The 16,258-nt window shown below is 50.5% G+C and overlaps 1 protein-coding gene across 4 annotated transcripts in view; it reads right to left on the bottom strand.

Moving 5' to 3' along the window:
• Window positions 1-16,258, bottom strand: part of LOC119450380 (transcription factor Sox-5) — a 415,812-nt gene that overhangs the window by 230,700 nt on the left and 168,854 nt on the right. The gene's annotated exons all lie outside the window — the stretch shown is intronic.

Genomic DNA, 16,258 nt, shown 5'->3' with positions numbered 1-16,258 from the left:
AACCTTGTCGGAAGCGCTCGAGCACGGCACTCGAGAGTCGCTCGTGGCCGCACGCTGCATGCAGCCGTAGGGCGATATATTATTGCACGCGCGCAGCTCAGGGTCGACCTCAACCCGGCCCGGCTGTTGTGCGCCTCTGCTTATGTCTGGCCCTGTCTGGCCCGTTGTTTTTCGCTCCGCCAACAACGTGGCTTCATTCATGCCTCGGTCTCCGAGCGAGAACGGGCGGTTTTTTTTTTTTTTTTCCGAAGTCGTAAGCTTCCGCTCACGTGACTGAATCACCCGCGCGCGCGGGACAGCGGCGCATGCGCTGTCGCAGCTTACGTGCGGATGTCGGGACGTTGGCACCACGACAACCGCTGTGATCCGTGGGGGAATGCTAATTTCTGTTGTCGCGTTCACGTTCGTGACACCTGCGACAGCTAGCGAGACAGCCAGGGCGAGTGAGTGAGTGAGTGAGTGAGTGAGTGAGTGAGTGAGTGAGTGAGTGAGTGAGTGAGTGAGTGAGTGAGTGAGTGAGTGAGTGAGTGAGTGAGTGAGTGAGTGAGTGAGTGAGTGAGTGAGTGAGTGAGTGAGTGAGTGAGTGAGTGAGTGAGTGAGTGATCCTGAAACCTGGATTGAGTTTTTGTAGTTTCCGGGTACCAAGGGCTGATCTGGACTTAATGTATAGTTCTGAGTAGCAGGGCCTGTATTGACAAAAAGCTCTTACGCTAGAATTATTCGTAAGAGAAAATCCCAGCCAATGCGGATGCTGGACATTATATAGCAAAGGCGGCCTGCCAATGGCAAAGAGCACTTACGAACGAAAAGCTTTGTGAATTCGGCCCGTGGTTCGTATATCACCGGACCAGCGCGTTTGTCTATGACGGTAAGGTTAACACACACATTTCAAGCGATCAACCAACTTACCCCCTGTTTAGGTCGTGCCGAAGTATCGTCGAGGTCACAGCAAATAACGCGCACCGGGAAGCGAGATACACAACACGCATTTCCACACCGCGCTTTCAAGAACTAAGCGCAATCACCGCACTCTCACCTCGGCAGCGCACAAGTACACCAAGCCCCGTGCCTAACGAGCAGTGCGTATAGGCTTGCGCACATACATAAATACACAGTAACACACGTGAAGCTCATTCATGCAAGTGCATTTGCATGCGTGCGCATACATCGCTCGCACTTGCCTGCCCTCATCTGCGCGTAAACAACGTCAATATGCGTGCAAATGGGCGCTCCATGTTCCATTTGTCTCAGTATCGTTCGGCCAAGCACCAATAACGACGAATGACGATTGATTGCTAACCCCATTACCTTAATTATGTTCTATTTACGCCATTACTTTACTTTTCGTATCATACGGTGCGCGCTTGTTCCGGGAGAGAGAGAGAGAGATAAGGAAGGCAGGGATGTTAACCAGTCAGGAGTTCGGTTGGCTACCCTACGTTGGGAGAAGGGAGAAGGGGGATAGAAAGAAGAGAGGAGAGAGAGAGACACGGACAGCACTACAAGAGTCAAAGGCGCTCGTACAAACCAGACGTTCTCAGAAAGCACAAAAATGCCTTCACTGCGTTCTGAGCCGATCATCGGTGAGGAGAGTATATATAAGGGTTCCTCCTGACTTTGCAGCCATGGTCATAATACTTGCTCCATGAACACCGCAAGGACGATGCCAGAGTTTCGAGAGGAAGAGCGACCTCTGCTTTCTTATTGACAGTTTGTTGTTTTTTAATGCCCACTAGGCAAAACTACACATGGGCGTACAGTTTAGTTGCTTACGTCACAGATTCGCGCAAGTGTTTGCTCCAAAAGAAAGAATATACAGGCCATGACTCCGGCGAAGAGTATACCTTTACCCGTGCGAAAGCAGAGCCTTGGAATCAGTGTAACATTACCGAAAACGTACTATAGGTTAGGTTACGGATTACCAGGGTATGAATACATACTCTTTTACTTCACACGGACACACCCTACACTGATGGAAACAACGCAAAAAAAAAAGAAGGGGGGGGGGGGGGAGAGCACAGAACTGCTTCATTTCGGTTCAGCGGGCTTTAATGAATTCAGAAAGGAATTTAATCAGGTCGACATCAAGAAGCCAGACAATATTTCAGCGTCGGATATTACGTACTAGGTGTTCCTGCACGAAACTATAATGCATGCAAGACGTGAGGGTCTAAACAACCAGTAAGAGTGGGTTTCAGAAGACTTTACAAAAGCCGGACCGTCAGCAATAGTTTGCCGTCATTCGTACGTAGATGGTCTAATAACAACTATGTGACCGCTACATAACTCGAATGGCAAATGGTGAAGTGGAAGCTAACACATTTGAGGGAAGAAGTTACCAGAGGGCCCCCAAACAAAGGTTTCGTGTGAAATAAAAACGAAAATTGAACAAATAGAACAAGATAGAAAGGAGAAATAGCGCAAGGAACCCAATCACCCGCGTTGCTTCTCCGTCTCCTCACAGGGACCACGAAGACGGCAAACAAAGCACCACTATACGCTCTGTAAAAGAAAAGTATACGCGGTGAAAAGGCATTCACAATGCCCACGGCCGGACGGATGAATCAAGAGCGCGCTCGGCCGGCGGCGCCGTCGGCTACGACGGAAACGGCTCGCGGCACGCGCACACATATATACAGAAACACGCAAATGCGCGCGCATATCGACATTCATCTCGTAGACACCCACGCCCAAAAAACAAGGCGCGCTCCACTCTGCGATGAAGCAAGGGCGCGCGATGGTCGCGCACAGCATGCAAGACCGCGGAGGAAAAATAACAACAAAATAAAAAGGTAGAAGGGCGTCAGCCACGCTTTCTGCGGGTGCACACACGAACGCCCAGAGAGGGCCACCGCGTCCATCTAACGCACAAACACACACATGAAACGTCGTAACACACCGGAGGTGAATCCCCGCTGCTCTCTTTCTCTCCGCGGAGAAGTACACACGCGATTGCTCCAGCCTTTAACACAGCGCGGCACGACGGGCGTGGACAGCAACAGGCCACAATGGGAAGCGCGGGCTTTCTTCGGCCCAGCACACACACACACACATAGGGACGCACAGGTGTGCACACACATACGCAGACAGTCATGCTCAGCGGGTCCCCGCATTGAATATGCAACGACTCGGCGCGCAGCTCGCATCATCCTGTCCCTCTCGCTCTCCCCGTGCCGCCGCCCACTGGCCGTTGTTTTTCACTCTCGTCCTCTCCCTAGCTGTCGTTGTCTTCGCCCAGCAGCAGCAGCAGCAGCAGCAGCAGCAGCGGCTCATATCGTTCAGGTGCGGCGACTGTCACCAATGGCCTCCTAAACAGCATAGCTCTCCCTCTATCCCTCCCCCCGCCCCCTCCCCTCCAAGAGGCGCACACTGTGTTTCGTGCGCACAACGCGCGCCCACGCTTACTTTACAGCATCCCCACTCCGCGGGCTCTCTTGTTTACGCACGCACGCGCGGACAGTTTTGCGAAGTCTCCAGCGAGCCTGGCTACACGCCGCAGCGGCTATACTCTGTATACTCGGTTGCGCATCTTGGAGCGGAACACGTCCCAACAGGAGCTGTTGATTCTCGAGCGCGCGCGGTATACACTTCTCTCGAACCTGAGAGCGCGGAGAGGGAAGCATGGGCCGGACTTTGCAACCCTTTGTTCGATACTCAGCCGCTCATCACTCGATAAACGGACATGACTTAATCAGCACACCTAGCTAAGTTTCTCCGGCAACTTATAGAGCCGTGAGGCGGTATAGAGGGGAGCGCCCGTTCTCACCGAAGCGCTTGTATTAGTAAAGACGTGCGAGCTGCGCCTTCTCTAACACGGTCTACTTTTCGAGGTACCGTGAGACCTATATAGGGCCGATTGTCCCATAAATTTTCGTTACACGCCAATCATGGTGTCTCAACTATCTCATGAGGTTCGTCTCGCTACACACAGTGAAGCGCGAAACTGCGCTCTACCCTTTGTTTCTCCTCTCTCTCCATCTCTTTTTACATAATCCGGTCGTGAGCGCTAACTATAAAAGCGTGCGCATAAATAAATTCGCCGAAAGAGGGCTCCGACGCCTCGCGGCAAAACGGCGGGCGGGCAGCCGTGAATCTCGCCGCTTTCGAAATTCTCTCTTCTTTCCATTGCGGCATACTTCTCGACCATGTTTCAAAAACGCTCACAAATCTAACAACTCTCGCACTCTCCTCCATCAGACAACAACAGAAAGAGCGCGCGATCAGTGAGCAAGAACAAAAGGGTGCCCACGGAGCGTGGCCTGCGCGCACAAGCACGCACATACGCACCAACGCACAGAAACGACTCGAACAAGCTCGCACATCGGCCGCACGGTTCGTCCTCGTGGCTCGCATTATTGGCCGCCGCCGCCGCCGCACGAGAGCGTGTCTGGTCCCGCACCCCACGGCGCAAAGCACGGCAGCATCGGCAGCCGCCGCCGTTGCAGCGTCAGTTATAGAACAATTCTTAGAACGATGCAACCTCTGGCCCCCGTTTATTCTTCTCCCACCCCCTTCGGGCGTCAGGCAGTGCAACGCGCATGGCCGCAAAACCGCCGCCGGATCACGAGCTATACGAAGAGCTGCATACAGGGGGGCGGCGGGAGGGATAACCGGCGGAAAAAAAGAGCCAATGTCTCGGTCACGTAAAGCAATTCTCTTCCAGCCCCCCTCCTTCCTCCCTCAGCGCGCCAAACGGCCCGCGTTGATGCGCTGTGTCTGTGCGTCCCCCTACCGCACCGCTATGTAGCTAGCCGCTAAGTGATGGGTCGATCCTTTGTAATGCGCGCGCGCTCTCCGTGTGCCCCCTTGTTGGCCGATGCCAGCCACTTGGCTCGAAAAGACCAGCCAGTTGATCCCCTGCGCCGGTATTATACCCTTCTCCCTGCACACGTTATTTCGTAAACGCCGCGCGCGCGCACACAAACACACACACGGGCCACCTTTCCATAGAGAGCCCGGCCGAAACGTCTTCTCTGTTACGGCGCCGCCGGTCTTAAGTGAGCGCGTGATCGCGCAAACGCGTCCGGCCTTTTAGGGCTTCGAGCACGATTGTCTTCCGCGCGATCCCTTCCCCTGCACCTGTGTTGTTCGTTTTTGCTCTCCGTTCGAGCTGCTTATAAGGCACGCCGGAGTCGTATAATCTGGCGAAGAGGTGTTCGTGCCCACTGGCGCAGCCGATAGGCAAATGGACCGCCGCGCCGCGCGGTACCGACACCTCGCCCACGCCGCCCTTTAATTGGAAAAGAGTGCGCGCGCTCAAGAGCGTGCACGAATCGAACGAGACCAGTTCGGTTCGGGCCACGAATAACAGTCTATCGCAGGCGGTCCGATACGTATAACTTCGCATGTATCGCGATTATTTATTTCGTTCCCTCGTCTGCCTTCTCGGGCGCTCCTGCTTGAATGCTTACGGCAAATGAGCGAGTTTTGCGGCCGGTGTGGTCATGCGCCACCGTCATGCTCAACTGCATATAGGCGCATGCGGAAACCAACGAAGCATAAAATAAGACGTAAAGTATAACGTTCAAGTCAAGCTTAAGCAGTGTCAGTCATTCGTATACATGTACGTCTTCACGCGCATATGCACCTCTGCGCTGCACAAGGCTTATTAGTTGGTATACAAGCGTGAAGATTCCTTTGTACAGAAACCATGCAGGTACACTAAATCTTAATTCTTCCGTGTCGTGAACTTTCTTTCTTTCAACTGCGTATACTGAAGCGGCGCGTTCACGCGCGGTTAACGCGTCCATGTGGTTACGTACCTATTTTTCGCCACTGGATCGCGACAAACTTTTCTTCAACTGCGAAGCTTTCTTTCTGAGCACCTCCAATGAGTTCATGAACTGTAGATTCGTGCTAAATTCAGGTGGACGCCGACCTTCGCTTTCAATGTGATCCACGTCAGCACGTCGCTATCGCGGTGGCTCGTTTTTCGTGAAGATAATATTCCTTCTCCCTCGCCAATGTTTACTCAGACAGTCTACCAAGTGATCTACGGATGTTTGTTGTTATTATTATTACTATTGTTGTTGTTGTCGGTGTTTCTGTTGAATTGGTAGTGGTGGTGTTTTTGTTGTTATATTGACTCCAGAATGACAGTTCGCATACCTTATATGATCAAATGTTCAAGTCTATAGGCAGGCAAAGCAACAATCTTAGAAGTCTACAGACAATCTGCAGTATCCATTCATTTCTATAAGGGCGGCAGCAACGCTGTCTCAAAGCACTGGTAGAGACTGCTACGAGACATCCTGTTTAATAAGGCACAAGCAATGGATACATACTCGAGGGTATGCAGGAGACGTCCCAAGACACGTACACAGTGAAGAGGGTACCCCTCTGGAAGAATCTGTCTCGGGAGCGGTCACCAGCAGTGGGACCAGGGTACATGCCTCACAGGGCTGACACAACGAACAGCGCCACGTGTCCTCGCTTTCTTCTGTCTTCTTGTCACCCCCCCCCCCCCCCCCCCCCGCCCTACTCTACGAGCAGTATAGCCCGAGCGAACCCGAACAAAGGCGCCAACGAGTCTCGTCCACATCTGCGTAAGCACGCTGCAGAGAGCATGGGCCCGTCCGGGAGCGGCGAAATCCGGTGACAAGCGACCACCCAGGAATTGCCGGTCCAGCAGGCAACCTTCGGCAATCGGAACAGGATCGCCATCGCACGCAGGCACGCACGTACGTACACGTAGGATGCACCCGGAGGACCAAAGAAAGAAGCATAACCGCCGGAAAACTTGGGCGCATTCTGCTATTCAGTGTTTCGGCTGAGTACGGACACCGGCATGTGTCGCGCTGTTTGTGCATGCCACTACAGAAACGGGACTTCACACGACTCTGACGACGTCGACAAGACACGTCCGTTTCGTACACGAGACTTGTTCTTGTCTCCTGAGCGGACGGTCGAATTCGCTAAGACAATGCATAAACAGTTTTAGAACGTTATGCACTCGTCGGACACACGGCGCTTGTCCCAAGCATGCATGCTTCTGATAGTTGTTTAACACATTGCGCTTTGGCGCTCACCTACATCGGTGGCTATAGTTAACAACAGCGATGAATTGGTCTAGTTGGTGGCTGTTCATAGTTTCTTCTTTCGCTGTGCACTTAATGACGAGGACGGGAACAAAGACGACGACAACGGATGGTGCGCCAACTCGCAAATAGTTTATTCGTATCTTGTGACCTGTCATATAATGTGAAGTGTCATTGGATTCTTCACCTTTATATGACACGTCACAAGATACGAACAAACCAGTTGTGAGTTTGCGCACCATCCACTGTCGTCGTCTTTGTTACCGTCTTCGTCATTAAAGACACAGCGCAAGAAGAAAATATAAACTATGATCTATAGTTCCTTCAGAAACATTGTTATACCATGACATTTCACAGGAGAGTGCAGCCCGTGTCACGCGTGGCGACAATAGATGGTGTTCATTTAAATAATAAAATGAAGTACCTTCAACATTAAACCCCAGATGGTGGCGTTACCTATAGCCTTTATTTTGTTTCAGCGCATCCAAGTTAGCTGAACACCACGAATAGCCGAAATATTCCTCACCTTAACCATCGCAGCCATTGTGAATGTGCGAACCAGATGATAAACCGTTCGATTGAACACTACAAAGAAGGGCAAGCACCTCATAACGTAAACCCGGCCGAGACAAGAAACTGGTGCACACAGGAAGTCTTCACGGAGTACTACCAACGTTGGGGCACTATTGTGTGCACGAGCTGAGAAGGAAAGGCGAAATAATACTATTCTCCGGGTTCAGCGCGGACGTTTCACAAGTAAAAGCAACATAGAATAAGAAGTCGCATATCGATGGAGAAAACGATTCTGTATATGGGTAAGGCGAAAAGGAAGAAAGACGGTGCCCTGCCCTGTCCAGCACCTGCGTCCGGCTTCAACGTTCGTAAGTCGCTCGCCATACATTAACGATGAAAGGGCCTTCCACACTTGTCGCCCTCGGAGGAAATCGCATCGCGATCCGTTGCCAAGCACGAAGTGCAAGACCCCGCGCAACTCTCGCTCCGTCCACTTCCTTCCTGCCTCCCTACTCAAAAGCTTCCCGCACCCGACCCCCATACCTCTCCATACACGACCTCCGCATCTCAAACCGCGATATTACGGCCGCGGACTCCCGCGGTCATTAATGCCAGCGTTGCTGCGCGAAGAGCCGAAGTCGCGCGCGCCGGTCGGTCACGCCAGCAAGCGTCCACTATACACTGGGCGGCTCTACGCAGGAACTCGTTCTCTCCGACCGAGGTTTGAGAAAACAGGCCGTCGCGAGGCTCGGCCGGCACATATGGGCGAGCTTGCTCTCCACACAGGCACTGCGCTGCCGTGCGTGCGACCGAGCGCGGTAGCTGCAGGAAGCGGCCAAAGACGTCGTTGTCTTCGATCGGAGCGAACAATGGGTGCCCGGGGGCGATCGTCGGCCTGTCTGCATCGCCGGCTGCCCGCGCCGCACCCTAGCTTCTTGCCCCGCGACCGCCGCGCTGCTTCCCGCTCGTCGCGCACGCAAATGAGAACCGGGCCCCAACGGCCTGCCGCGACCAGACAACGTGCAAAGGGTGCTGGGAGAGAAAAGAAGTAAGTATAATAACTGCGCGTACGCGGCGAATCAACCCTGTCGTCGTGGTCCCCTCAAAAAGCCGGCCGCGAGGATTCACTGACTGCCTTGGGTGCTTGAGCGACCGACTGGCCCAAACCGGGCGGCGCGTTCGCAGCGAGCTTGCTAGACACCCTGGCATCCGCAAACGTCTGTGGGAGCGCTGGGCTGCATAGTTAGGCTCGTTTACACGTCGACATCCTTGTGAGTGTCCCCCCCTAGCTCTCTCTGCTCTCCTGCATTCGCCGCCGCTTCGTAGATTCTCTCCCACGTATATTGCAGTGTGCATGCTTCGTCTCCTCTGCGCAGTTAGGTGCACGTGTCCCGCAGAACTACCTGTGCAAGAGGCTGACTAATCCGCTCCACTAGGTTCGTAATGGTAAGTATTCCTCGCAGACTTCGAAAGAAGAACAGGCTACAAAAATGTTTTGTACGATACGATGGCATCTATGCAGGTCATCATCACGTATATAACCAGAGTAAATTCAGAGAGAAAAGGAGACACTTAAGCAACAATTACAGTGTAATTTGGTGAGCAAGTTGAAATAATCAGGAACTCGGGCTCTGGTATGCATATTGCAAAACCGCAAGAACTGAATTTATTTCCTCCATCTGCAAAGTGACTGACTGTGAAGTGTCTGTAAAGTGCTTGCGAACACTAGAAGAATGTTTTGTATACAGTCAATACGTTATACTATGGGGAATGCGATGTATTATTTTTTTGTCCCTTCCTTTCCCTTATTATTTTTTTTTAATGGCGAGTGTTTGCTCCAAGTTTGGCTGCGAACTGCTATAAATAGCTCAAACGTTTCACTTCACCAATCACCATGTTTCTTTCAATTAACCAATTAACGATGTTTAGTAGCCGGCAACATGTCCTGCTTGTTGTCAATGTTTCCAATCCGTTATAACTAAACCAACAAATAAATCTAGCAGGCCTCATTTCAGCGACCGAAGAGCTCCAGGATTCGGCCACGCTAATTCTATTATCCTCGCTCTGTTTGTGCAACCGTGTGTACGGCAATATGCCAAGTTTTCACTCAAGGCTTTCTGATATTTCTCGGAAGTAATGAAAGTAAACCAGCCAAAACCGGCAAGTTACACGCCGTTGTGACGGCCGCCTGGGACGTGCCTCTCGTAATCGCTCAAAAGCACGAGCGGTAGAGTAAACGAAAGCTTCGACGTAATGAGCATGAGATACAGCAAAAAAAAAAAAAAAAAAAAAAAAAAAAAAAAAAAAAAAAAAAAACTAAATAACCTATTATATACATCGTAACGAGATGGCACCGACCCATCGCCAAAATAATGTTCCTGGAAACCCCGTGTCCACTTTCCCGGTCGCAATGCTGTCTATGGTACATCGCACAAAGAAAAAAAAAAAAAAACACGAGCGACCCCCCCCCCCCCCCCCCCCCTTTCTCACCGAACATTATTCCGCCTGCAATTATCGTCCGAGCGCGTGAAACACCAGACTTGTTTTCTCTGCTCGATGTGTGCTCGGGAGCACAATTAGCTACAAGTAGCAGGACAACTCGCAAGTTCCACTACCGTCACGAGGAAAACCGAATGAATTTTTTGTTCTTCCTTCCTGAATAACACCGCGGCAAAAGACGGCGAAAAAAAAAAAAAAACATATGCATAATGCACGACTGGCGACGCGTCAATACGTTTAATTGATATTTCCTTTGCCGGTTAAGGGGTTTTAGTGTGGCAACGAATGCAGGTAAGGCCAAAACGAAGGAATAAATGCGGGAAATGAAATCGTTGGTCTACAGCACGGATATAATTCGCTGCAGTATATTAGCGAATTGGCAGCGATAACAGCTCCATATGGGCCCGTGTTAATATATATATATATATATATATATATATATATATATATATATATATATGACGCTAGACATGCTCGGATAGGAGCAAATGTGACCCAATCTCGATGTCGGACATACTCAAGGCTGCTGGCCAATGGCAGACAGCACCTACGAAATACAAATAAATTACAAGTGACTGTTCCTTATTCCTAAATGACATTACTTTTAGAGTGCAAATTCTGGGTTGTGACGTACCAATCGCCAATTTGAACTTTAAGTGAACTCGGGGTTACCGCTTTCAGACCTATATTTACCCCCTATGTTGATATTGTATGTCCGTTTTGTGTCTGTTTTAGCCGGCCTATCTTTTTTTTACATTCTGTCTCTGTCTTTTTTTGTTCTCGTTTGTTTCTTTTAACCAGCCAATGTTTTAGTAGCGGGTATCACCCATGATGCCAACCTCTTCTGCACACCCATTTAATACATGTTTTTTTTTTTTTAAAGCACGTACGAACAAAAAACATTGCGAATTTCACCCCTGATTCTGCGCGTGGATTTACAGCCTATATATACATGCAAGTGTTGTTTGCGTGTAGGCTCCCTGTATAGATTTACAAAATTGGCAGATTTACAAAATTGGCGTGCCCAGCAGCGACATAGCTAGAATTCACGCAAAGCCACAGCGCTATAGCGATAGCACGGACGTGTTGAGAAGCCGTGTGGAACGAAATCATACGGCATAATTGATTAGTGATGATGGCTTCCTTGTATCCTAACTACAAACGTTTCGCCCAGATAAATTATTAGCAGATATGCTCGGTATTTGCCCGCTATGAGGTCAGAACAATTGCTGTAGGAGTTGTACACATTCCGGTTAAGAACGGCCAACTCCGCGCGCGCTGCCGTCCAAAACACAAACTCTCTTCTACCGTCACGGTATGCCGGTATTACGGTCATGGTGACACGTGCTCTCTCGCCGAATTGTTTTCTCTAGAACTACACGGCCTCCAAACAGCGCCTTTGGGGCAACAGTGCGTATACGCAAACTCGAAGAAAGATCACGTGGGCGAGCGAGCGACACATGCCTTTGAAGGCGCGTCTTCTGTTACGCGGTCCAGCGGTGAGCAAAAGTATACAGAGCAGGGATTGCTCCTCGAAGCCGATCTTCTTCTCCGCCTACGAATCTAACTGGATATTGAGGGCTACAGTCCAAACTTGGCACTGCGAACTTCCAAGTGTGCTCGCCAGTATCAGTTTGCGCGTCTCAATTACGAATAAATTTCCGTTTTCTTTTTCAGTCCGTACGCTGTTGCTCACGGGTGCACAATAAAAGTAGGCATGCCACAGCCGTGCCGGTGCTGCACGCAACAGACGAGAGAAGAAGTACAAGCGACATCGCCTCGCCAGTCCGACACACACACACACAAACGCGTCGGAACGCGGCATTGAGCGCTGCGGCGACCGAACGTGTAATGAGGAAACACAAAATAATAAAAGAATGATGGCGCAGGGAAAGCCCGCCGCGCCATCGAAATGCACCTCGGGCACGTTTTTGTGTCTCGTGGATCGAATAAATACCATAATTGGCCGGTTGCGCACGCGTCCCCGTCTCGGCGGAGACGACGGTACATATATGATTGTGTGTGTGTGCGTGTGCGTGTGTGTGTGTGTGTGTGTGTGTGTGTGTGTGTGTGTGTGTGTGTGTGTGTGTGTGAAGGGGAGGAGGGCGGGGGGGGGGGGAAGGGGGCGGGCGATGACGCTTTCGCGTAAACAGGTTCAGACAGCGGAAAGGGGCTTCTATACGAGGAACGAACTGAGATAGCGGGCGGCAAAACGCCTTTGTTTTTGCGCCCTGCTTCGTTTTACTATTATTGCCACACTTCTGCGTGCGGCTAGCGAATTGGCTCTGCAGGATTATTTTCGTACGCGGTTGGAGCTGGTCGCATAATGCGCGCATTTCTCGTTGCACGAGTCATGTCGGAGCCGGAGGGCATATATATATATATATATATATATATATATATGCATAATGCTTGGTCATGTGCTTGGTCATATATAAGGAGGAACGAGAGAGTTTGGAAGCGAACGAAACAGTAGCCGAAGGACTTGTATATAAGTGAACGTGAATGAATGTTCACATTTAGAGATAAAAAACTCTGCGCTCGTAATGCGCTGTATATTACTTGTATAACACCACGTGCAATGCGCAAACCCTGCAAAAGGAAAAGCGTTGTGGAAGGACAATACGTGCAACGGTTTCGCGACGCGGGCCACCAACGTCACATAATACAGACGTTTCGAAAACATTGGTGGAAAGCATAAGTATAGGCATAAGTGTCCATCGACACTTATATACGACTAAAGAATTGTTTGACGGAGCCACATCCTTCTCACTGACGAATTGACCGTGCGCCTACACCACCCACTGGCTCTGCGATTTCTTCAATATTGACGACAATTCCGAATATTCAATAGTCCCGAAGTCTGGGCGAATGTTGTGTCTCGCTTGTAATGAACTTCCAAGATTGTACCACGACGCTCGGATTTGAAATACCACTGTGAAGCTATACATATCATATATTGGTTTCGGTCAATCTAGCCACCGATATATATATGTTATACGCGGCACCGAAAGCATGCAAGGCTATTTCGTTCTTTGGAGGTCAACCGTAACAAAGTGCTTCCAGCTTTAGGCACGTAAAAAGAAAAATCTTCCGCATCATCGAACAAGGGCGACAGCATTCAGAGCTCTTAAACAGAAACCTGTAACGAGAACCCCGCTATATGCTATTCTAAAACTTTGCCTTGGCAGTGGCGGGCGATAGGAATCGCGAGACGCGTTTTATTAGTGGGGTCTGCGCGGCGCCCAGAGACAAAACTGCGGCACGATGGTAATGAGGACAAGGTCCGGACGAGACAAGAGTGGCCAAAACAGACCGCGTTCAATTGGCGCTCGGACATGCGTCGGGCGCAGCGTGGCCACCGCCGGCGGGCATCGAAAAGACAAGCACGTGCCTTCCCTTCTCCTCTTTCCCCTTTGAAAGCACTTTTGGCAAGAATGCGGCCGGCCACATTTCGTGTCTCGGGGAAACGTGTTAGATTCCACTTTGCTTTATTGCACTTTTTTTTTCTTTCTCTTTTAAAAACCTAGTTCATCTGCTCAAGGGGAGGGGGGATTGCGGCATCTGTATGCACGCGTAGTGAATGAGGGATACTGTTAATTATACAGCACCAGAACACCGTCGCTAAGGCTGTTCTGCGTGTACTCAAGCGTGATTTGAGCTGAACTCCCCGAGGTGAGCTTGAACGCAGATGTAACGTTAGATTAAAAGACTATTGACGTCGTCGTAGATGCATGCATGCTGTTGGAGTTCAAAATGGGTTGGAGGGCATACGGCAGGCATCACCAAATCCTGAATGGGAGCTTACCACTGTCGTTGAAAAGAAAAATGGACAATCATTGAATTCTACCGTTGCTAACATATGGGGCAGAAACTTGGAGGTTAACAAAGAAGCTCGAGAACAAGTTAAAGACCGCGCAAAGAGCGATGGAACGAAACACACGTTAGGCGTAACGTTATAAGAGAGAGCAAGAGAGCGGTGTGGATCGAGAGCAAGCGGGGATAGCCGATATTCTAGTTGACATTAAGAGAAAAAGGATCTGGGAAGGCCATGTAATGCGTAGGATGGATAACCGGTGGACCATTAGAGTTACAGAATGGGTACCAAGGGAAGGAAAGCGCAGTCGATGACGGCAGAAAATTAGGTGGGGTGATGAAGTTAGCAAATTTACAGGCGCAAGTTGGAATCAGCTAGCGAGAGACAGAGGTAATTGGAGATCGTAGAGCTCTTAAATATAGAAACCTGCATAACGAGAACCCGCTATATATTTATGTCCACTGCAGGCCTTCGTCCTGCAGTGGACATAAAAACAGGCTGATAATGATTAAGATGATGGTGATCATGAGGTTAACGATGATGATGATGATGCATGTGCTTTACACAATACAGACCGCCACAGTTGTTACTAATGTATATCAAAGCAGATGCTCCTGATGATTTTTCACTCGTATGGAAGTCAGTGATAAACGCCAAGAGATACTTTAAGCTTATGTCTGTACTATTTTCATTTATATCTGCGCTATTTCCAACTACCAGCCACGCTATCTCCATTTGACACTCAGCCGCAGAAAGCTACATACAGAAATAGGAGATTTATTGTGCCATGAAACGCGACGCTTGTGAGAGCGTTTCAAAATTCCTCAGTCAAGCGCGCACCCACAAGAACGCATGCTTCCTATAGGTATGGTGACTGACTCCCTCGAATGAACAGTCGCATGGGTTACCTGCTCCGCTGAGACTGTCTCGTTGGCTTAGAGCAGGGGTTCCCAAGCTTTCTGACCTCGGGGAACCCCACCTGCCTTCCCAGAGATTATGAACCCCTGGTTTAGAGTAAACTAACGAAGACAAAGGTTCCGCGGAACACAGTTTAGGAACCCCTGAACACCGGTTTAGAGTAACCTAACGAAGATAAGACGGTGCGGTGTCTCGAGTAAACATGCGACAATGAAAGCACGCGTTCTCGTAAGGTGTTACATGGTCGACCTCAAGAACACAAAGTGAGACATCATAGCAAGCACCCCCCCCCCCCCCCCTATAAGCGTATAATATAGCACACAAAAACCTGCACGTGCGCGTGCGCACAAAGGAAGCATATAGCTTGCCAGCAGAAGAAGCTGAACGGCCGTGTCCCACTGGGGCAATGTGAAGCTGAGCAGATGGCAAAACGCATAAATTGTGGGATACTTGTGGCTCAGAAGGGGGCGCACTGCATCTTCGCCCAATTTGAGAAGATGGAACGATAGAGAGGGAGAAAAACGATACATAAGAGCTGCGGAGAGCACACAAGGGGTTGGCAGAAGAAAAAGAAGCGAGGAACACAAAGCGTCAGACTCGCCGCCCCTATACAGAGCGTTCGTTTCGCGGTCAGGAAACAATGGCGCATTGTGGTGCGCAGCAGCGTTCTTTGCTGCCGGCCGGTTCAGTGATTGTAGGCCGTCGCGGTCCCCTCCGCTACGCGTGGTTATACAGCCATCTACAGCAGCAGCAGCAGCAACAACAACAGCAGCAGCAGCAGCAGCAGAAGCAGCATCCGTGCTAAGCAGTTCCGCCGCCTCCTTTACCGGGAATCAGTAGATGCCACTCTCTCCATGTCATCCCTCTCTCTTTTCCTTCCCCCCTTCCTCTCTCCTCTATCACTCTCCCTTTCGCTTCACCGCAGCGGCGCGCGTTCGACCAGCTGCTCGCTCCAACGAACGGGGTGCGGCGCCGATCGCGACGAACACCCGACTTCGCGGAACGAGCAGCTTCCCGCTTGTCTCCAGAAATCATGGGCACGCGCTCGCGGAAGAGGACACGCAAATGGCGAGCTGACAATAGACAGTTTCAGCGGAACACACACACACGAAAAGAAAAGCGTAGAGAAAAGGAAAGGTAGAAAAGGGAATAGACAAGCGTGCAAGTTAGGCGCGGGGACAAGAATGCAGACGCCGAATCGGCTGCGAATGCGACGAGCGAACAACGGGTCGAAGCAACGTGCACGCGAAGCTTTTGTGTGGAGTAGCGGAGAGTAGAAGGCGGAACGTACTTAATAATATGCCGCTTGAAGGCGAGAGGGAACTAAAGAAGTCATGGGGTGGGAAAAAGGAGACGGCAGAATCCGGTTGCAATAGTGGGAAGGGCAAGTTAGCGAATCGTAGCCACCCGATTTTTTTTTTGCAGCTAATTTATCGGTTAAGGAAAACACGCTATGCCTTTTACTAAACTGGTC

The sequence above is a fragment of the Dermacentor silvarum genome, chromosome 4 (genome assembly GCF_013339745.2).
Source record: "Dermacentor silvarum isolate Dsil-2018 chromosome 4, BIME_Dsil_1.4, whole genome shotgun sequence".
In the NCBI taxonomy this organism is placed as follows: domain Eukaryota; kingdom Metazoa; phylum Arthropoda; class Arachnida; order Ixodida; family Ixodidae; genus Dermacentor; species Dermacentor silvarum.
This window is presented reverse-complemented; position numbering and strand designations above follow the sequence as displayed.